This window comes from Heliangelus exortis, chromosome 11, assembly GCF_036169615.1.
Source record: "Heliangelus exortis chromosome 11, bHelExo1.hap1, whole genome shotgun sequence".
Lineage (NCBI taxonomy): Eukaryota > Metazoa > Chordata > Aves > Apodiformes > Trochilidae > Heliangelus > Heliangelus exortis.
The window spans coordinates 3,298,770-3,315,751 of NC_092432.1; positions in this window are offsets into that span (position 1 = coordinate 3,298,770).

The following is a 16,982-nucleotide window of genomic DNA, read 5'->3' on the forward strand; positions in this document are numbered from 1 at the left end:
CAATGCCCGGGTGCACTGCTATGCTAAGGGTGGTGTTAGTCCTGGGCAGTGCAAGACAGAAACAACTCATTTAAGAGAAAAAAAAGGAGAAGCTGCCCAGGCTAACAGCAAAGATGAAATCCCCCAAGTGAGAAGTGAGAAGCTTCAGACGAGCTCAGAAACTCGACAGCACTTTTAGAGAAATAAAACCGCAGAAAGAAGCTTCACATGGCACCAAGATCCAGATGGCACGAAGATCCACCCCAAGGAGAAAAGAAAAGAAACTGAGAGCCGTGTGCTCTGTGAAAGCTTATTCCAGACAGGCCATTTTGGGGAGGAAACATGCCTTGGCGAGGGGAAGCAGGAAGCCTGCAGTGTTTACAAACAGTATGTGAAGAGGTGGCTTGTAACTGGAGCGGTGCGGAATGTCCCTGGAGGAAAGGCAGGGAGAGGGGGGGGGCAAATGAAGAGATTTGGTAAGTTAGCTTCCTGGAATAATGCTTTTTAAATCTCTCTTAATGAGGCATAAGTTATGCCTTGTAAAATGTGAATTTAAAAAATGCCTCTGACAGTAAAAGGAATCTGAATACCAAGCTCATTCTTCCTCCAAGGGCGCAGTATGGCAGCTACGCAGCAGCTGCCTGGAGAGCTGCACACACTTGAAGACAAACACAGCTGCCCTGGGTAAAAATTGCATCCTGTGTTGTATTTTCCAAGCAAACATTTAAAGAGGTTGCAGTTTTGTGGATGGATTTCATTTCCTTTGCACCACGGTAGCAATGCTGGGATGCCCAACTGACAGAAACAAGAAATGGGGCTGGGAAGTTGTAACAACGTTGACCCTGGTTTAATGGAGGGGTGGGCTAGATTGCTTATCCTACAGGATTATACAGAGATAATAAATGGATCTTGTAGTTAATCAAATAGCAAAAGCATCTACCAGCTAACAAAAGCAAAGCTTAGCAACTCAGGTAACCAATTCAGAATTTTCAGTAGCTCATTCAGCTCTACCTGTGTAAGAGCATCCCTCCCTCACAGGCACAAGGCAAGCTGATGTGCAGAAGGAACCTCCTCCTTAATACACTGGAAAGTTCAAGACATCCCATACTTAGTCTGTTTCCTATAATATAAAGTCTAAAATTCTTCTACACTGAAGAACAGCTCCTGGTGTTACTCTTACTACTAGGAGCTGGAATAGGGATATGATGGTTACCTTTTTATTTTATTTTTTAAAGACTTTTTCATCCTCTTTAAACTTAAATCACACAAATATTCCCATTAAAATGTTTATCTGGGATAAAGATTGATAAGTTGCTTCATCACTTTGTTTTTAAGGTTTCTTTAAGCTGCATAAGCACTTGACTACCACTGTGATGTCAGCTCAAGTGGCCATCCAGAAACTGGACATCCAGGCACTCACATCCCAAACTTCACTCCTTGTTACATGTACATGTACTTTTCTTGTTTATATCTCAAAAGACGAATTCCCACTCCAGTGTCCATTTAGTTTGTTTATGAGAAACTGCTCCAGCCTGCATGAGTTTCCTTGCAGAAGTTCAGAAGAGGTCCTGCCCTCCTCGACAGCCTGCTGAACTGTGAGGGGTTAGAGATGAAATCACCCCAACCCTTCCCATTAAACTTCAACTGAATCAAAACCAAAACACCCTACTGGAACAGAGGCAACAGTGCTTGAAGGAGCAGATGGAGCCCCTGGATTCCAGAAAGTATCTTACCCTAGCAACTTCTGTGGCTGATGATCAGATGGAGGAAAAAACAAACATATTCTTCACCAGAAGAGCCTGTCCCCAGCAGCTGCTCAAAGATGCAGGGAAAACACCTCCATTTCTTTTCTACTTGCCATCCAAGCATGTTGTTCATTGTTCATTTAAATGGCAGTCAGCTCCCAAAATAGCTTTTGAAGGTACCTGTTGCTGCCCCTTTTCTCCAGAGCTGTGCCACCTGTTTCTGGAAAAAAAGTTCTCCTTTCCTACTGCTTGTTCAGGGGCTGGATAGTCCCTGTTCCCCTCTGGTTGCTATTAATTTGGCAACCCATTCATTTAGTATTGAGGTACTCTAACCAAATTTTGGGCTAAGTCAAAGTCTTGGCCTTCCCAATCCAGTGTCACTGAGACATTGAATGTGTGCCCACATTCAGAACTGGCTCACTAAAGTGAACAAAAAGGTGACAGATTAATCTTGCAAACAGTACAAAATCCTTCAGGGTATTCAAAACAAGAACCTACCAACAGCTGTGACAGATGCAGAGAGAACAGAGAATCCAACAAAATTTACTCACTGCTGTAAATCCTCAGCTTACCCATGCCCTGAACGTGGTGCTCAGCTCTGGAACTGCCCTTCCCTACACCTCAGGAGTTTTGTAGCAAAACCAGAATATGACTTGTACTTAGCCCCAACCATCTCTCTATCCTCCCTGACCCCCATCCACCCACACTCAAGGTCTCCTCAGAGGAGACAATCTGTAAACACTAAGTCAAAACAGTCATTATCAAGTTAATTAGATCCTCTCTGTTGGCCAACTGATCTTACAAGGATGAGAAAAGATCAGTCCATCTTTGCCAGATACACTAAGCACAGAATACTATTAGGATGAGGCATGTCACTGGGGGAGGCAGGGGTGTGTGTTTATCTTTTAACAATCCTCCTAAGCACAATTACTTCTTAGCAGCCCAGACGGGCTGGGTTCAGTCTTAACATACCTGCACCTTGATTTCAGCAGCTGGCTGGAGCATGTACAGCCCTGGATTATTTTTATTGTTCTGAGGATCATGATGGGAAGATGCTGGTGGTGTTACTAAGGTTCACTCATAGCTGTCTTCATTTCTGTTGACATTGCGTGTTCTTTTTACCTCTATAATCCTGTGGTGTTTTGTCTGGTTTTTTTCTAGTCTCTTTCAGGAGAGGATCTCAGAACAGTTTGTTCTTAATGTATCTGCTTCATCAGGAGTGATTCAGTTGTGTCTGCTCAGGAGAAACCCTATCTTGGTGCTAGAGCAGTTCCTCCATCCTCCCACCCCAAGGTCCCAAGCCTTATTGTGCATTTTCCTTACATTTACCACCAGTGAAGTAGTTGTCCAAAATTCCTTGTCCACTTTTTGCTTCATTGTAAGTTTGAAATCAAGCAACTGTCAAATAAAATCCCTCTTCATCTTTCAGGTTGTCTGTAATATTCAGAAAGTCTCTTACCACCTTCCAGCAGTGATGTTGGGCCTCTCTCCTAAGGACTCTGACCATGTTTTACAACTGATTGGAGACAACAAACTCAGCAGAAGGTGATTGAAAAAAGTAACCAGGAATCACCTTCCCCACTATGCAAAAAGCAGGAGTCAACCTTCCAGGTCAGCAATTCACTCTGCTTCCAAACCACCTGCTAGACATACAAGCTGACTTCTTTTTTCTAATCTTCCTTTTCCTTTGGGTGGTTCAATACTTCCAAATCATGAGTCCTCCTATAGAGGGAAAATAAAATCCTAAACCTAAACATTCTTGTATTTGGGTGGTAATGCAGCTCAGAAAATGCTCTCCACTCCCAAAATGACATAGGTTAAACCACTCGGTGACCCCACGTTAAGTTTTTTCCAGATCTTTTCCATATCTCTCACTTTTCCTTGCCTGTAATTCTTACTGCTGCCTACATAAAAATTTACCAGAAATCTTGATCTTGAGTCATATCTTGCTGTTACTCATCCTTAATCACATTACACCTGGACTACTGAAACATCTATTTAAAATATTCCAGGAACTCTACAGCTCACGTAAGCACTTGGGGTCTGGAATGCTTTGGCCAGAAAAAAACTAATTTTCCAGGAAACGGATGATATCATCCCATTATTTGTCAGCTGCACTGCCCATCAGCCCAAGCTTCACAGCTCTCTGCTGATTTACTCTCTCATCCACCCACTTGACTCCAACACTATCAGATGCAAGAAGTTACGACAATTCAGATAATTTCTGACATTTTCAAGTATTTAGCTGAAACTATCAAAATGTACCACTACAGCTTCTTTATGCTTCCTCAGAGCAGAGGAAGGGTGAGCACTGCCCTCGTTCAGTACACTAAAAAGGTTGTTGTCCCTCAATGTGTTTGGTTGATGGAGCAGATCTATCCCCATCAGAATTCCAATAGATTGATTGCAACATGAGCTTATTGCATGAGCAGCTGCTCGATGTATTCCCAGTCCTGCTGAGCCAACTTTCAGCCAAGGTCTGGGGAGAAAAGTAATAATTTGGGGACTGTTTCATCCCCTCAGAACTATTTAAGCCAAACTCAGAGGAGGAATCTCTTTCCTTACACATCTTGTCTTGCCTGAGTGCTCAGGAGATGGGGACTGTACTGCACCAAATGTGGGTCAGTGCTTCTACAGTAAGAGACTTGGGAGATGCAACAAAAACCCTGTAACACACTTTGCAGACGCTTCTTAGTGACTGCATTTTGCAAAGCTCTTTTTTTTTTCACCCCACAAGGACCTGGATCCAAGTCACTGGCATTTTCTCCTATACAAACTCTCTGTAAGGCTGATGCATCTGAGAATCTCCTGCCAAGAGGGGCTTTGGAAAGGCACAAGAACTCCATAGTGATAAAGACAAGGACACGGGAACAGAGCAGTAAGAGCAGGAAATAGCTTTCTAACTTATCTCACAGGGTTGGTTTTTTGTTTTTTTAATAAATAACTAAAGAGACTTTAGTCCTGAAATCAGAACAATTAAAATGTGGTATTACTCACAAGGAAGCAAAATGTTCTGGGCTTTCCTTACCTACTAATAGCAGCATCTGGATTCTCGTAAATACACAAAACAACAGGGAAGAGTGGGGAAGCCTGCAAAATTTTTTTTGTGGGTTTTTTTTTTTCCCTGCAGAAGTGTGTGTGTGTGTAGAGAAGAACATGCCCTTTGATTAGGGCAAGAAAGCACTGCATGCTTGGGCAACAGAGGAGATCCTGAACTCTGGTTTTAGCAGGATCAGGGATTAAATTAAAATACAGCAAAATCATCAGAGCAATGAGAAAAATAGCAGCCTCACCAGGCAAGCAAATGGGGTCAGCAGAGCTGCTGTCCCCACCCCACTGCCACCCTTCCAGAGAGGCAGGACAGGAGGAAAATCTTGGGAAAGCTCTGGGGAAGGACCAGGATGGGATAATTCATACAAAACCACATGCTGTGAGCACGCAGGGATCAAGTGTCCTGAGTTTCATCAGTCCCTAATGCAGCCCCTGAGAGTTAACCTCAGGGAGCAGAAACATCCCCAGCACACAGCTACACATAGCAACAAGACTGCAATTTCCTTTAACATCCCCTTGAAGAGGAGAGCACAACAGCTATCACCAAACAGCAAGGCTATCACACTATTCCCCACCTCAGGCTCACGTTAGGACACTCTCCCCAGCAGCTGTTTTCAGGGGAGCTCTTTTAAATAATTATTTATGGGTGTATTGCATCCTTCAGTGTTTTATTTCACCCTTTTGGAACAAATTCCTTATTTATGCTCCTACTGTCCAGAGCTTATCTGGAAAGCTCCCCTGATGCTGGAAGCCAGCTGGTGTGACTGTGAGCAAACATTTTAATGACTCCTATTCTGGATCAGCTTTTCCAGTCCCACCCTGGAGGTCTTTCTCCTTTATCTCCAACTCTTCCTTACTTCTTTTCAACATCTGGGCAGCTCTCCTGAGGTTCCAGAAATAAGCCCACATTATACATCCTGTTTCTCCACTCCTTATGACATGTTGTAATGAATACAGAAAACACATGCTGGAGTATAATTTGTTATCTCATGCAGAGCCATTAGCATCAGCTTCCTTCCCTAGATGGAGTCAAGTCAAACTCACAGGCAAGTTTTCCAGGTTGCACATGTCTCCTTGCTCCTTCTCTCCTTCTTCTCCCATTAGGGACTGTCCTTCCTGCTTATCAAGCTCAAGGAAAACGAGCCAAACTTAGGAAACCTCCTGAGATACTGGTCTGCCTATCCTGTAATGCAAAGCAGCTTATTAGAGTCATTTGAACAACTCAAAAGCCATATAAAACCAACACAGACTTCATTCATTCCCCCCAGCCCTACAGCACCTTGCAGTTCCTAGTAATAAAAAGGTAACTGCACAGATGGGACATGGTTTGGAAGCTCTCCAGCCTCTCCCAGCTGAGGAAGAGTGGGATTACCCAGGGCTCTCATAGCTGACACCAGACACTGTAGTCATGAGGGCTGAGGGATGGAGATGGAAATCACCTACTCTGCAAACTCAAGGAATAACTTCACTGGGAACCCAACAGATTCATTCACTCCAGAGAAGGAAACTGAGCTTTGACACACTGGTCAACAGGCTTCCTGTCCTCTTTTTTTTGCCAGAAACTACAAAACCTGTTAATTTCTTCCATTTCCAGCCAGAGGGGCTGGCTCTTTCACACAGGCAGTACAGGCTCCATGTGTTCAGGTCCTGAGGTCACCAGATCAGGACAGCAGCTGACGCAGATAACAACACAAGAATTTCCAAAGCTGGGCTATTCTTTGGCTCTTGTGAGGTGGTTTTAGTCACAATGCAGAAAAAGCCTTCCTAATACAGGGAAGCTCCTGGTGAGATCAGAGGAGCTGGAAACATCTTTGAAGGGACACAGTTTAGCACTGGTAGAGCCAGGTTAATCATTGGGCTTGATGATCTTGAAGGTCTTTTCCAACCAGAAGGATTTTGGGCCTCTCCTGTCTCAGACCCAAATAAGAAGCCCACCAGTGGCACTGGGAAGAGCCACTGACTCCACCAGACTTCATATTTTTTGGCATAAAGCCTTAGTCCAGAGCATGGATGGACATGTTTTGGAAGCACAGAGGTAGCTGACAGATCCTGGTACATGAAAAACCTCTTAGAGCACTTGCAGACATTTGCTTGCTTATTGCTTCATTTGCTGCTCCTACAACTTTTTATCACACCCTTTAAGTCTGTTATCACAAAAAGAGTGGATGCAAAGAAAAAGTGAAACCAAGCAGGGGCCACTTCATTAACCACCCTGCCTACACTAAAAAGAAGTCTTGGAAACCCTTGATAAGAAATGATGGTTTGAGGGACAAAACTCTAGGAGTCAAGCAAAATATACAGCCTGAATTCCAGGAGCTGGAAGGCAGAATTCAGAATGCAAACACTCAAGTTAAGAGCACTACTAATTAAGAGCAAGCTTCATTATAGTGATTATACATCTTTAAAGGATCTTTTGAGGCTTGCACGTTTTCAACCCCATGCACAAGCCAGCAAGTTATAGTAAAATACAGGCTGAACCCATTTATTTCTTGTCCTTCCTGACCTGAACAGCCATGACACAGCTCTTCTGTTTAGTCTACAAAATTCTGGAGGGGGAGCTATGAGAAAGGAGCAGCCCTGGCAGGGCCAAATGACACCAGGGCCCTTCCCAAACCCAGCTCAGATTCCCAGGGCTCCTCGTTCTGTTTAGTGCTATGAGAGCTGCAAAACCAACTCCTTCAAGAAATGCCACAAGTGACCTTGCCTTAAAGATTATCTGCAAAATCTCCCCTGCTCCCTGTATTTTTAAATTTAAGAAAAAAAAGTATTTTCAATAGTAGAAATGTCAGGTTTTTGGCCAGACAAACATGATGCAGAGATTGAGTGCTGAGTTTCATGGATTCAGACTGGTATAAAATTAGGGACAAGTAAAATGGGACTTGTCAGATTTTAACCCTTGAGAAATAAACTCAAATGTTGACGTAAGAAAAAAGTATGCACCAAGTTAAGGCCTCATATTAATCTCATTATTTGCCTTCCTATTGCCACCTGTTATTTTGAGACCTGTTTAAACACAAAAAACCAAGTGTTATATAAAGCAGACCTATCAAAAATGACATTATTTCTCTACTACTAAAAATGTCTTTTAAAAACACACAGTTAGTCCAGTGTCCAGAAACTCAATTCACTAAAATAACTTGACATCCTGAACTCAAGAGAGATTTTCCCAAACTTCAGAGCATTACCTTGCTGAACATTAGCTCTCAGACCTCCCCAAACTCACGTTCAAAACCAGAGAGACATCCTTCATAGACACATTAGGTTGTCAATCAATCACAAGGGGAAAAAAATGAAGACTTGCTACACTGGCCTGAGTTTTATTACCTGAAGAATTGTTGGAATCAGCTACAGTTCAGCAGAATGAGTTATGGGAAACAAAATATGAATAATCTGTGCAATCCATAAAGAGGTGTGCAGCCTCTCCTTAACAAGTAGGAATTAGGCTGATACATGGATATTTTTTTAACCATTTGGATATTTTTTAACCATTTGGAAGCCTCCAGCTACTTATAAAGATGAAAAATGCAGAAACAGCTTTTCATTTCTAGCCTTCAAGAGGCACTTTTGCTCTACAACTTCTTCAGGAAGAAATAGTTCTGATAATTGAACGTAGACCATGTAGCTTCTTTGGAGCAAGACCCCACATCTACAATTTACACTGAAATGAGATCATAGAATCATAGAATCATAGAATTAGCTGGGTTGGAAGGGACCTCAGAGATCATCAAGTCCAACCCTTGACCCACCGGTGCGGTTGCTAGACCATGGCACTGAGTGCCACATCCAGTCTCTTTTTAAATGTCTCTAGGGATGAAGAATCCACCACCTCACCAGGCAGCCCATTCCATTGCCTGATCACCCTCTCCGTAAAAAAATTCTTTCTGATATCCAGCCTAAATCTCCCCTGGCACAACTTAAGACTGTGTCCTCTTGTCTTGTTGAAAGTCGTCTGGGAAAAGAGACCAACTCCCACCTGGCTCCAACCTCCTTTCAGGGAGTTGTAGAGAGCGATGAGGTCTCCCCTGAGCCTCCTCTTCTTCAGGCTGAACACGCCCAGCTCTCTCAGCCTCTCTTCATAGGGTCTGTGCTCAAGTCCCTTCACCAGCCTGGTTGCCCTCCTTTGGACCTGTTCCAGGACCTCGATATCCTTCCTAAACTGAGGGGCCCAGAACTGGACACAGGACTCAAGCTGTGGCCTTACCAGGGCTGAGTACAGGGGCAGAATCCCTTCCCTGGACCTGCTGGCCACGCTGTTCCTGATACAGGCCAGGATGCCATTGGCCTTCTTGGCTACCTGGGCACACTGCTGGCTCATGTTCAGCTTCCTGGCAATCCAGACTCCCAGGTCCCTTTCTGCCTGGCTGCTCTCCAACCACTCTGTGCCCAGCCTGGAGCTCCCCATGGGGTTGTTGTGGCCAAAGTGCAGGACCCGGCACTTGGCCTTGTTGAACCTCATCCCATTGGAATCAGCCCAACTCTCCAGGCTGTCCAGGTCCCTCTGCAGAGCCCTCGATGCTTGCAAATCTGGTGGCAGCTTAACCATGAACCTTTTTAACCATAGCTTCTTTGGGCATAAAAAGCCCAGTAGTGATGCAAGCAATGACAGTGGCATTCCCATGGATGCATCTATTCTATTTTCCTAACATAGCTATAAAACTGCTGCTCGTTTTCACACACCTTTTTTATGTTGGGCTGAGAAGAGAGAACACCCATTTTGCTCCCCAAACACATCCAGCATGGGACTGAAAACAGACACTTTTTCATTGGAGATTTTTGTTCTTCTGAGTAATGCTGTCTCAAAGGAAGAAAATGAGTCTGAGTACACAAGGTCCCCATTCAACACGCCACCAAAAAAAAGAAGGCTGAATGTACAAGTTCTTGCTTAGGCCAACATCAGAACTTTAGTACTGGCACAGGGAAATAACTCATCATATACAGGCAGTTCCTCCTTCTCTCACCTCCAAATACAGTAAAGCAGATTTCTGCTGGCCTTTTTTTTCCCATGAGCTAACAGTAATTTTTCCTTGTATGGTAGAAATTCTTACTACGACAGCGACTGATGCCTGGGATCACAGAGCATCCCCCCAAGAATAAGAAATGGTCTCATTTTTCATCTGTGATATGGTGCAAGAGCCAAGGGCAAGCCACTGACACCAGAGTATTTGGACTGGGAGTTTCAGTTTTGCCTTCTGCTCTTGTCAAAAGCCCCACTGCTGAATGCCTCCAAGTAGGACTTTATAAAAGCAGCTTTTCAAGGTTCAATAGAAATTCAAATGAACTTATTTCCTTTGTGATGGATTTCTGAGTCAACTTTTCCAAGGGAGGGGAGAGGAAATATAATCAGAAAAAGGGGTTATTCCTATTTTAAAAGAGGGAGCAGATCTACACTAGTCATCCTTTATCTTGTCATCTTCCTGACCACAGTATTGTGAAAAGCCCACAAGCAGAAACAGCCACAAACATCAATGAAATCCTGTGCTCTTTGTATCATAAGTCCTGCCATGAGGAGGAAGGGAAACCATAGTATCTTTCAACCCTGCCTTTGTTACTCACACCACTCCTTCTGGAAGGGACAGTGCACAGAAATGTTGTACAAAACCAAGTAATTCCTGGTAGGTCAGGAAGAAGTACTCATTCTAAGGAAGAAAACTTTCAGTGTCTCCTTGTTAAGTGAGCTGACAAAACCTGGGGGTCTTAGGGTGGGTTGAACCTTACATGGGGTGTCAAACAGTCCTGCTCTCCCTTCCATACATTTCTTCACCAGGGTACACTGTAGACCAGAAAAGTTGGATCCCATGAGGAGGTGGGTGGTGGGCTTGAGGGAAGGTTGTACTTTGTCTTGGTCCTACCATCAGCATGCAGTTTGGGTGAAGTTGCAACCTCAAAACCTCACTGGTGTCACTCTGCAGGAGGTGATGCTGCTGCTCTGCACCAGGAGAGGAGTTGCCTTCAAGGCTTTGGGATTCTTCCCTTCAAGAAAAGCTTTATGGGAATCTGTCTGTCTGGAAGCTGGCTATCATCACATCAGATACTGGAAAAGTATAGTGCTTTCTTCTGAAAGCTTTAAAAAAATACCCAAAAGCAAACAAACAAAAAAATCCCCTTTTCTCAGTAACTGGAAGGCAGGCCAACTTGAAGTTTTATTCTGCACGTTTTGTTTACTTTCCATCTAAAAGAAGGAGTGTTTAGATGCAAGGGTGTCAAGCAATATGAATCATCTTTAAAGTATTCCATTTAATTAGACAAGGATAAAGAGGTTTAAACAATGTCACTGAAATCTAATTCTCTATATTAACCTCTGTCATAAAGCAGGAGAATGAAATCAGTAAAAGTGAAAAAGTGATGGTTTAGCTAAGCTTATTTGTTACAGCCACTGCTCTTGAACAAAGTGATTTTTATGGCCATGAACCTCTATAAGAGCAGAAGTCAAGGTCATGATAGCAATACATCATTCCAGGGGAAAAACTGTACTGTAAGCTCCCATCTGTGCACTGCAGGAATCAAAAGGCAGCTGTGACTATTTTGAGAATAAATGCTACAAAAAACCCAAATGTATTGATGCTGGGGTATGTTCTGGTAAGATGGATGAGTCAAGGGAACTTTCAGCTCATCTTCTGCCTTTATAGGAGATCCCATATCAGAGATCAACAGCAACCTCTACAATGAAAACCTAAGTTTCCTAATAGTTTCCTTCAGGTAAATTAAGGTTTCAACTCCAAGTAGATTTTTTCATCACAGAATAGTTGACTTTGCTGATGCTTTAATGCATTTTGGGAAAAGAAATGGGAGAGAACATGGATGAGGACAGGAAACCAAACAGATGAGGCTTCAAAAATGAGCTGTGCATTTTCTTCTGGGTGCAGAGAAAAAGCACTTAAATGTTATTTCAATGCAACATCAGCAGAGTTTATGCTTTAAGGAGTGTTTCTTCCAGCACCAGCTTCAAGTATGGCCCTTGTGCAAGGAAAAAAAAATTAGCAGAGAGTCATTAGAGCAGCTTTCTGCCAACCAGGGCACTTTTGCTGGGAGCACTTGATGTTCTCTTGACCCAGTAGGTAAGTCTTGAGTGGAAAAAAACAACCCTAATTACCCAAACCCCAGATCCATGCATTTAAATAGCCAAGTGGCATTGCTTCCTCATTACTTCATAAGAGACCCCTCCAAAGAAGGTTTGGTTTTACAAAACCTTGTCAGAATCAAAACCTCAGTAAAGAACTGGTGGGTCTATGCCAGGAAAGCATTCAATAAAGAGCATGGCATATATGATGGCAGCAAAGAAACCAATATGGGGAGTGAGAGAGACAAACTCTAGAAGTCTGATGTTAAACAGAAAGGCTGACTAGTAATAATATTAATAGTAGGAATATATTAATAGCAATAAATGAATAGTAATAATTTACTACCCCCATGATTATAGAAGAAAATGGTATCTTCAGCAAGATGAAAGCCTTTACAGACACAAAGTAATATTTATTGCTTCCCAGCTGAACTCAGGAAGACTCAGCCTGGAAACAACAGCTCCAGCTCCTCCTCTGCAGAGGGGTAATTCAACACAGAAGTGCCTGAACAATAAAGGCTTTTGATTTGCCATCACATGGACCTTTAAGGTGCATCCAAACTCCTTCCCAAAGATCAACTTTGATCCAGTGAATAGATTATTTGCCTCATGTAGATGGAAGTTGGAATTTTCCTTCTGGTCTCCCATGACCCATTGAAGAAATTGAGCTGAGTTCCACATGGAACTCAACATTCCCAAAATGCTTTTTGCTGTCTGCTGGGAGTCAAGGTGTTGTCACCTTTGGAGCTTTAGAGTCAGATTCTTTTCTGTACAAGAGCAGAAAAGCCTGGAGGGGTTAAGCATGGCACTTTTTGCTAGAGGAAAGAGCTGCTCCTACTTGTTGGCAAGGTAGGATTTCTGACTCTGAGCCACGGGCAAAGAGTCTCTGTAGTGCAAAGTACAAAGTATTACACAGTCCAGATGGAGCTCATAACAATGACAACCAAATTCTCACTGGAGGGACACAGCTTTGCATGGCACAATTCACTACAAGTGAAAACTCTGCAAGCCAAGAGAAAAATTTAATCTAATTATTTCTGGTTTCTCAGGACTGAAGGAGAGAGGGAAATTTAAAAGCAAACAATGCTGTGTTGCTCAATCTGAAATGCTGCAATATAAAGAAGTGCAAATTAAAGTGCTGCAAAAAACATGTCAATTTTCAATAGATATGGCACTAATATATATTAATACTTCTGACAGGCCAAGAATGTCTAAGTACAATATGAATCACATTAGAATTAAGAACAGCTGAGCTTGCACAACAGATTATAGAAGTATTTATGAAGCACAGGAAACACTCAAAGCCAGCAAGTTCAGCTGTACAGTAACTGTTACACTACATGTATCTGATAAAAAGCCTCTTTATTGACATGGTAACTACAAATTAACACAGAACTGGATAAGGCATTAAGCTTCTGGACAAAATGCAGGGGCTATTAAAAATACCCTTTGAAACAAGAGGTCTTAGGGGGAGCAATTCAAGTTCAGCAAAGCTTTTCCGTGCTCAAAATGGTAGATTTCAAAAATTTCAGGGGAAAAAAAAAAACCAAAAAACCAAAACAACGAAAGTCTTCAGGGGAAAACTGACCAGCATTGTACCTAAGCTTGGGAAGAAGAAAAGACAAAACAGAAGGTGCACTGAGCAGCAGAGGTTATCTGAAGCTCTTTGCCAGATAAGATTAAAAGTGCCCATATCTGGATCGTCTTTCAAAGAAATCTTATTTGGAACCATTTAAAGTTTCCTAATATTGGTTGGTACCAACTCATCAGACTCTTAGAGAAAGCCACTTGATTTAATTTGCTGGGACATGAACAAATTAAGAACTTGCAGGATATATTACTAATAATGCAAATACATCCCTAAAATTCTTTTAAAATAGAAACTGGCTGTGATGGGAAAGAAGCTTGCTAAGCACTTTTTTAGACTTCAAACAACACCACAGATAAGTTGGTGATCTGGGATGAAGCTCTGGGATTGAAGTAAATGAAAATGCAGAGTGAAAGATTTTGGTTTTATAAAAACAAAAAAGTATTAATTCTTCACCCAAACAAGATGATTAACATCAAATAAAAACAAAGCATATAGGAGCCCTGAGCAGTATCACAAAAACTTTAGATTTGTCACTTAGATTGACAACAGATCAATAGCAAACTCAGCTACCCTGTGACAAAGATGTGGCCTTTCCCCCCAGGCACACCTCAAGGCACAAAATAGAATTATCACAGCCACCTTAATCACCACCCCAGCCTCCTCTTCCTCATCACCTTTCCTTTTCTGCCTTCATATGGTGAGGAGATGGTGCAGTAGAGGCTGGCATAGTAGGAAAGAGGCAAAGGACAGAGGGGGTGGCATTAATACTGACCCACTATACAGTATCTGTAAGTTGTGGGGTGGTTGTGCTCCTCTGATAGCAGAGCAGGAGGTGTAAGCTGCCAAAGATTTCAAGATAACCAGTGGTAAATGTATTTTAGAGGATATCCTACCCCTATTTCTCACTTCTTCTCTATGCATCTCCATTAAAGTTTGGTTTCTATCTGCTCAGCTGCCCACCCTACTTACACACTCAACTTACACCAATAAATATGTATTAATTCTCTTTGGATTCAGCCTAAATATCCTTCCATATGCTTCACCCAGATCCCTTCCCTTTTTCAGATGCCAGCAGAGATCCCTCCATCCACTCCTCAGTGGTTCTAAGCACTGCCCAGAGCTGGAGTGGCCAATGCCACCATTACACAATACCTGCAACCCCATCACTGAATCCACCTGCCAGGATGCTCTCCCTTCAGGGCAAGGAAGGTCTCATTCCCTGCCCTCCTCAGTGACCTGAAAGAGGAAAAGAAAGTCAGCACTGATATCAAAGATTAGACCTGGACTATGCCCATATTCCAGAGCTCAAGGTGCTCAGGGAACCAGAAGAGATCTGAACTTTTTTTTCCAAGTAGATCATAGATAAATAGGGACAATAAAGTCTCCAAAAGCATCAATTTTTTGTTCACACCTGGAAGACACAGAAGGGTGAGCCCCATCCAGCTGGGTCCTTGCTTGGAATAACTTCTCAGGGTCAACCTTGGAGCTTGTGTACCAGTTTTGTTATGCTCTCTCTCTCTGGGGCACAATTTTACAAGCTTGCCACCACCACAACACTAAAAGGTGGCAACACAAGAGCAAATCCCCATCCTTAATTGCTTTGCCTGGTTCAGAGTGAACTTTAATTCAAGTCTTCCACTTCCCAGGAGGGTGCCTGAATCATCAAAAAACACTGATTTTTTCTGGCTGACTAACCATTTAATAGCTCACGTCAAGTAGAAAAGGAACAGACTCCATGCACATTATTTTATATCAAGGACATTCAAACTTCTGAGCCCAACAACCCACATACCAAACATTTCTTCAAGATCAAAAGCCACATTTTCTGCTCTCTCTCACATATACAATCCCACATCTCAGCTTCATCTTCCGACCCAAAATCCTGGTCACTTCATTTTCAGACTGGCTGTTCTCTAAAAATCATTTGGGTTTGCTTCTTAAGAGCTATAATGACACCCATCATGAGATGAGCAACACCCAGGTAGATGGGGGAGAGATCTCAAATTGAGCTGCTTGAGACAGGCATAGCTTGGAAGTCACATTTCAATAACTCAGCTGGGCATTCCCTGAGGCTTAAAAATCAAGCACTAGCTGATGCTGAACCTAAATTTCTATTATCCTTCTAGTATCTGTAATAACAGTTGAGAAGCTAAAAATCATACAGAAGAGGACATAGATATGTAACTTTTCCCATCTTCACTTTAAGCTTAGACCAGTGACACGGGCAGCTCTGTTTTGGCCAACAAGGTGCTACCCAAATTTGCAACCCAGTGTTTTAAGCATGTTGTGAATGCAGAGTACTGGCTGCTAGCAAGCATCTGTTCAGGAAAGAACAAAAGAACCTGCTGTTAACTTTGATACACACAGAATTTATTCTATGTAATGGCTGTAAAGATAATTCTTTGAAATAAAGTGAGTTTATATTTCGCTGAAGATCTCCTTTTATCAGAAATGAAGCTGATACATTAGGTTTCTCAAGACACAGAATGGACAATCAAACTAAAATGTCTTTCACCAACTCAGGACTGGGTGTCAAAGTGTTTTAAGTCTTATCAAAATAGGACATGGTTTTAAGGAGGAAAAAAAACCCAACGTATCTTTTGGTTGCCCATAAATTTGGCCCCAATTACAGAATCTCTCGTTGCTCCTTCACAAAGTGTTTTGTAAACACTTTGCAAAAATACTTTCCTCATTAGGCATAAAGAAAGCAGGCCTGCAAGCTGGCCACCCAAATCAATTATTTGCTTTTTCACAGTAGATTAAATGCTGAGTAACCACCACCTTCAGTGGAGTTACAATGGACTAAGTCAGAAACCAGGAATTCAGGATAATATTTGCATTAACTCTTAGTTACTTGTGACAGAATGGGAAGAGATGGTCTTCTGATATATCTGGAGAACAAAACCAGCAAAGAAACTATTTTTCAAGTTAGAACAGAAGAGTTATGGCCAATTTTGTGGTCTTTAACAAAGAGTAGATGCTCTTTGCTGTACATCAGTTTACAAGCTTAAATTTTCTCTTAAAAGCATTTACCCTTGTGTAACTTACTGCCTAGAAGCTTGCTGTTCACCTTTCCCAGACCTTTCAGGAATATATCATGGATGCTAAGGGGTCTTAAAACACTGCAACAGATCAAGTCAAACCCTGGGAAATACTCTCTGAAGCATCCATCCCTCTCACACACACTTGCTATAAGACTACAAAAACTCCACTCTACAGAAAACCCCAGCAAGTTTAGAGAAGGCACAGATATTTTTCAGATCTCTACAAGCCCCCTCTGTAGATGTGTCAAACATCCTTCTTACCAACACAAAGAGAAGCCTTAACAGCATTCAAAACTTACCTGGGACCTCCCAAACAGCAGCCAGCAACACTAGGGATCCCAGATGTGGAGGAAACAGCTGGAGTTCCGATTTCTTCACTAGACAGCTGGAGATTTCCCAATAAAAGTCAATGCAGCTTTCAATCCCAGCTTTTTGCTGTTCCAGCCACATGTTGTAGGTCCCTGGGGAATGCACTGACTGAGGAATTCCTGGTAGCATGGCTTCATAAAGCTGTG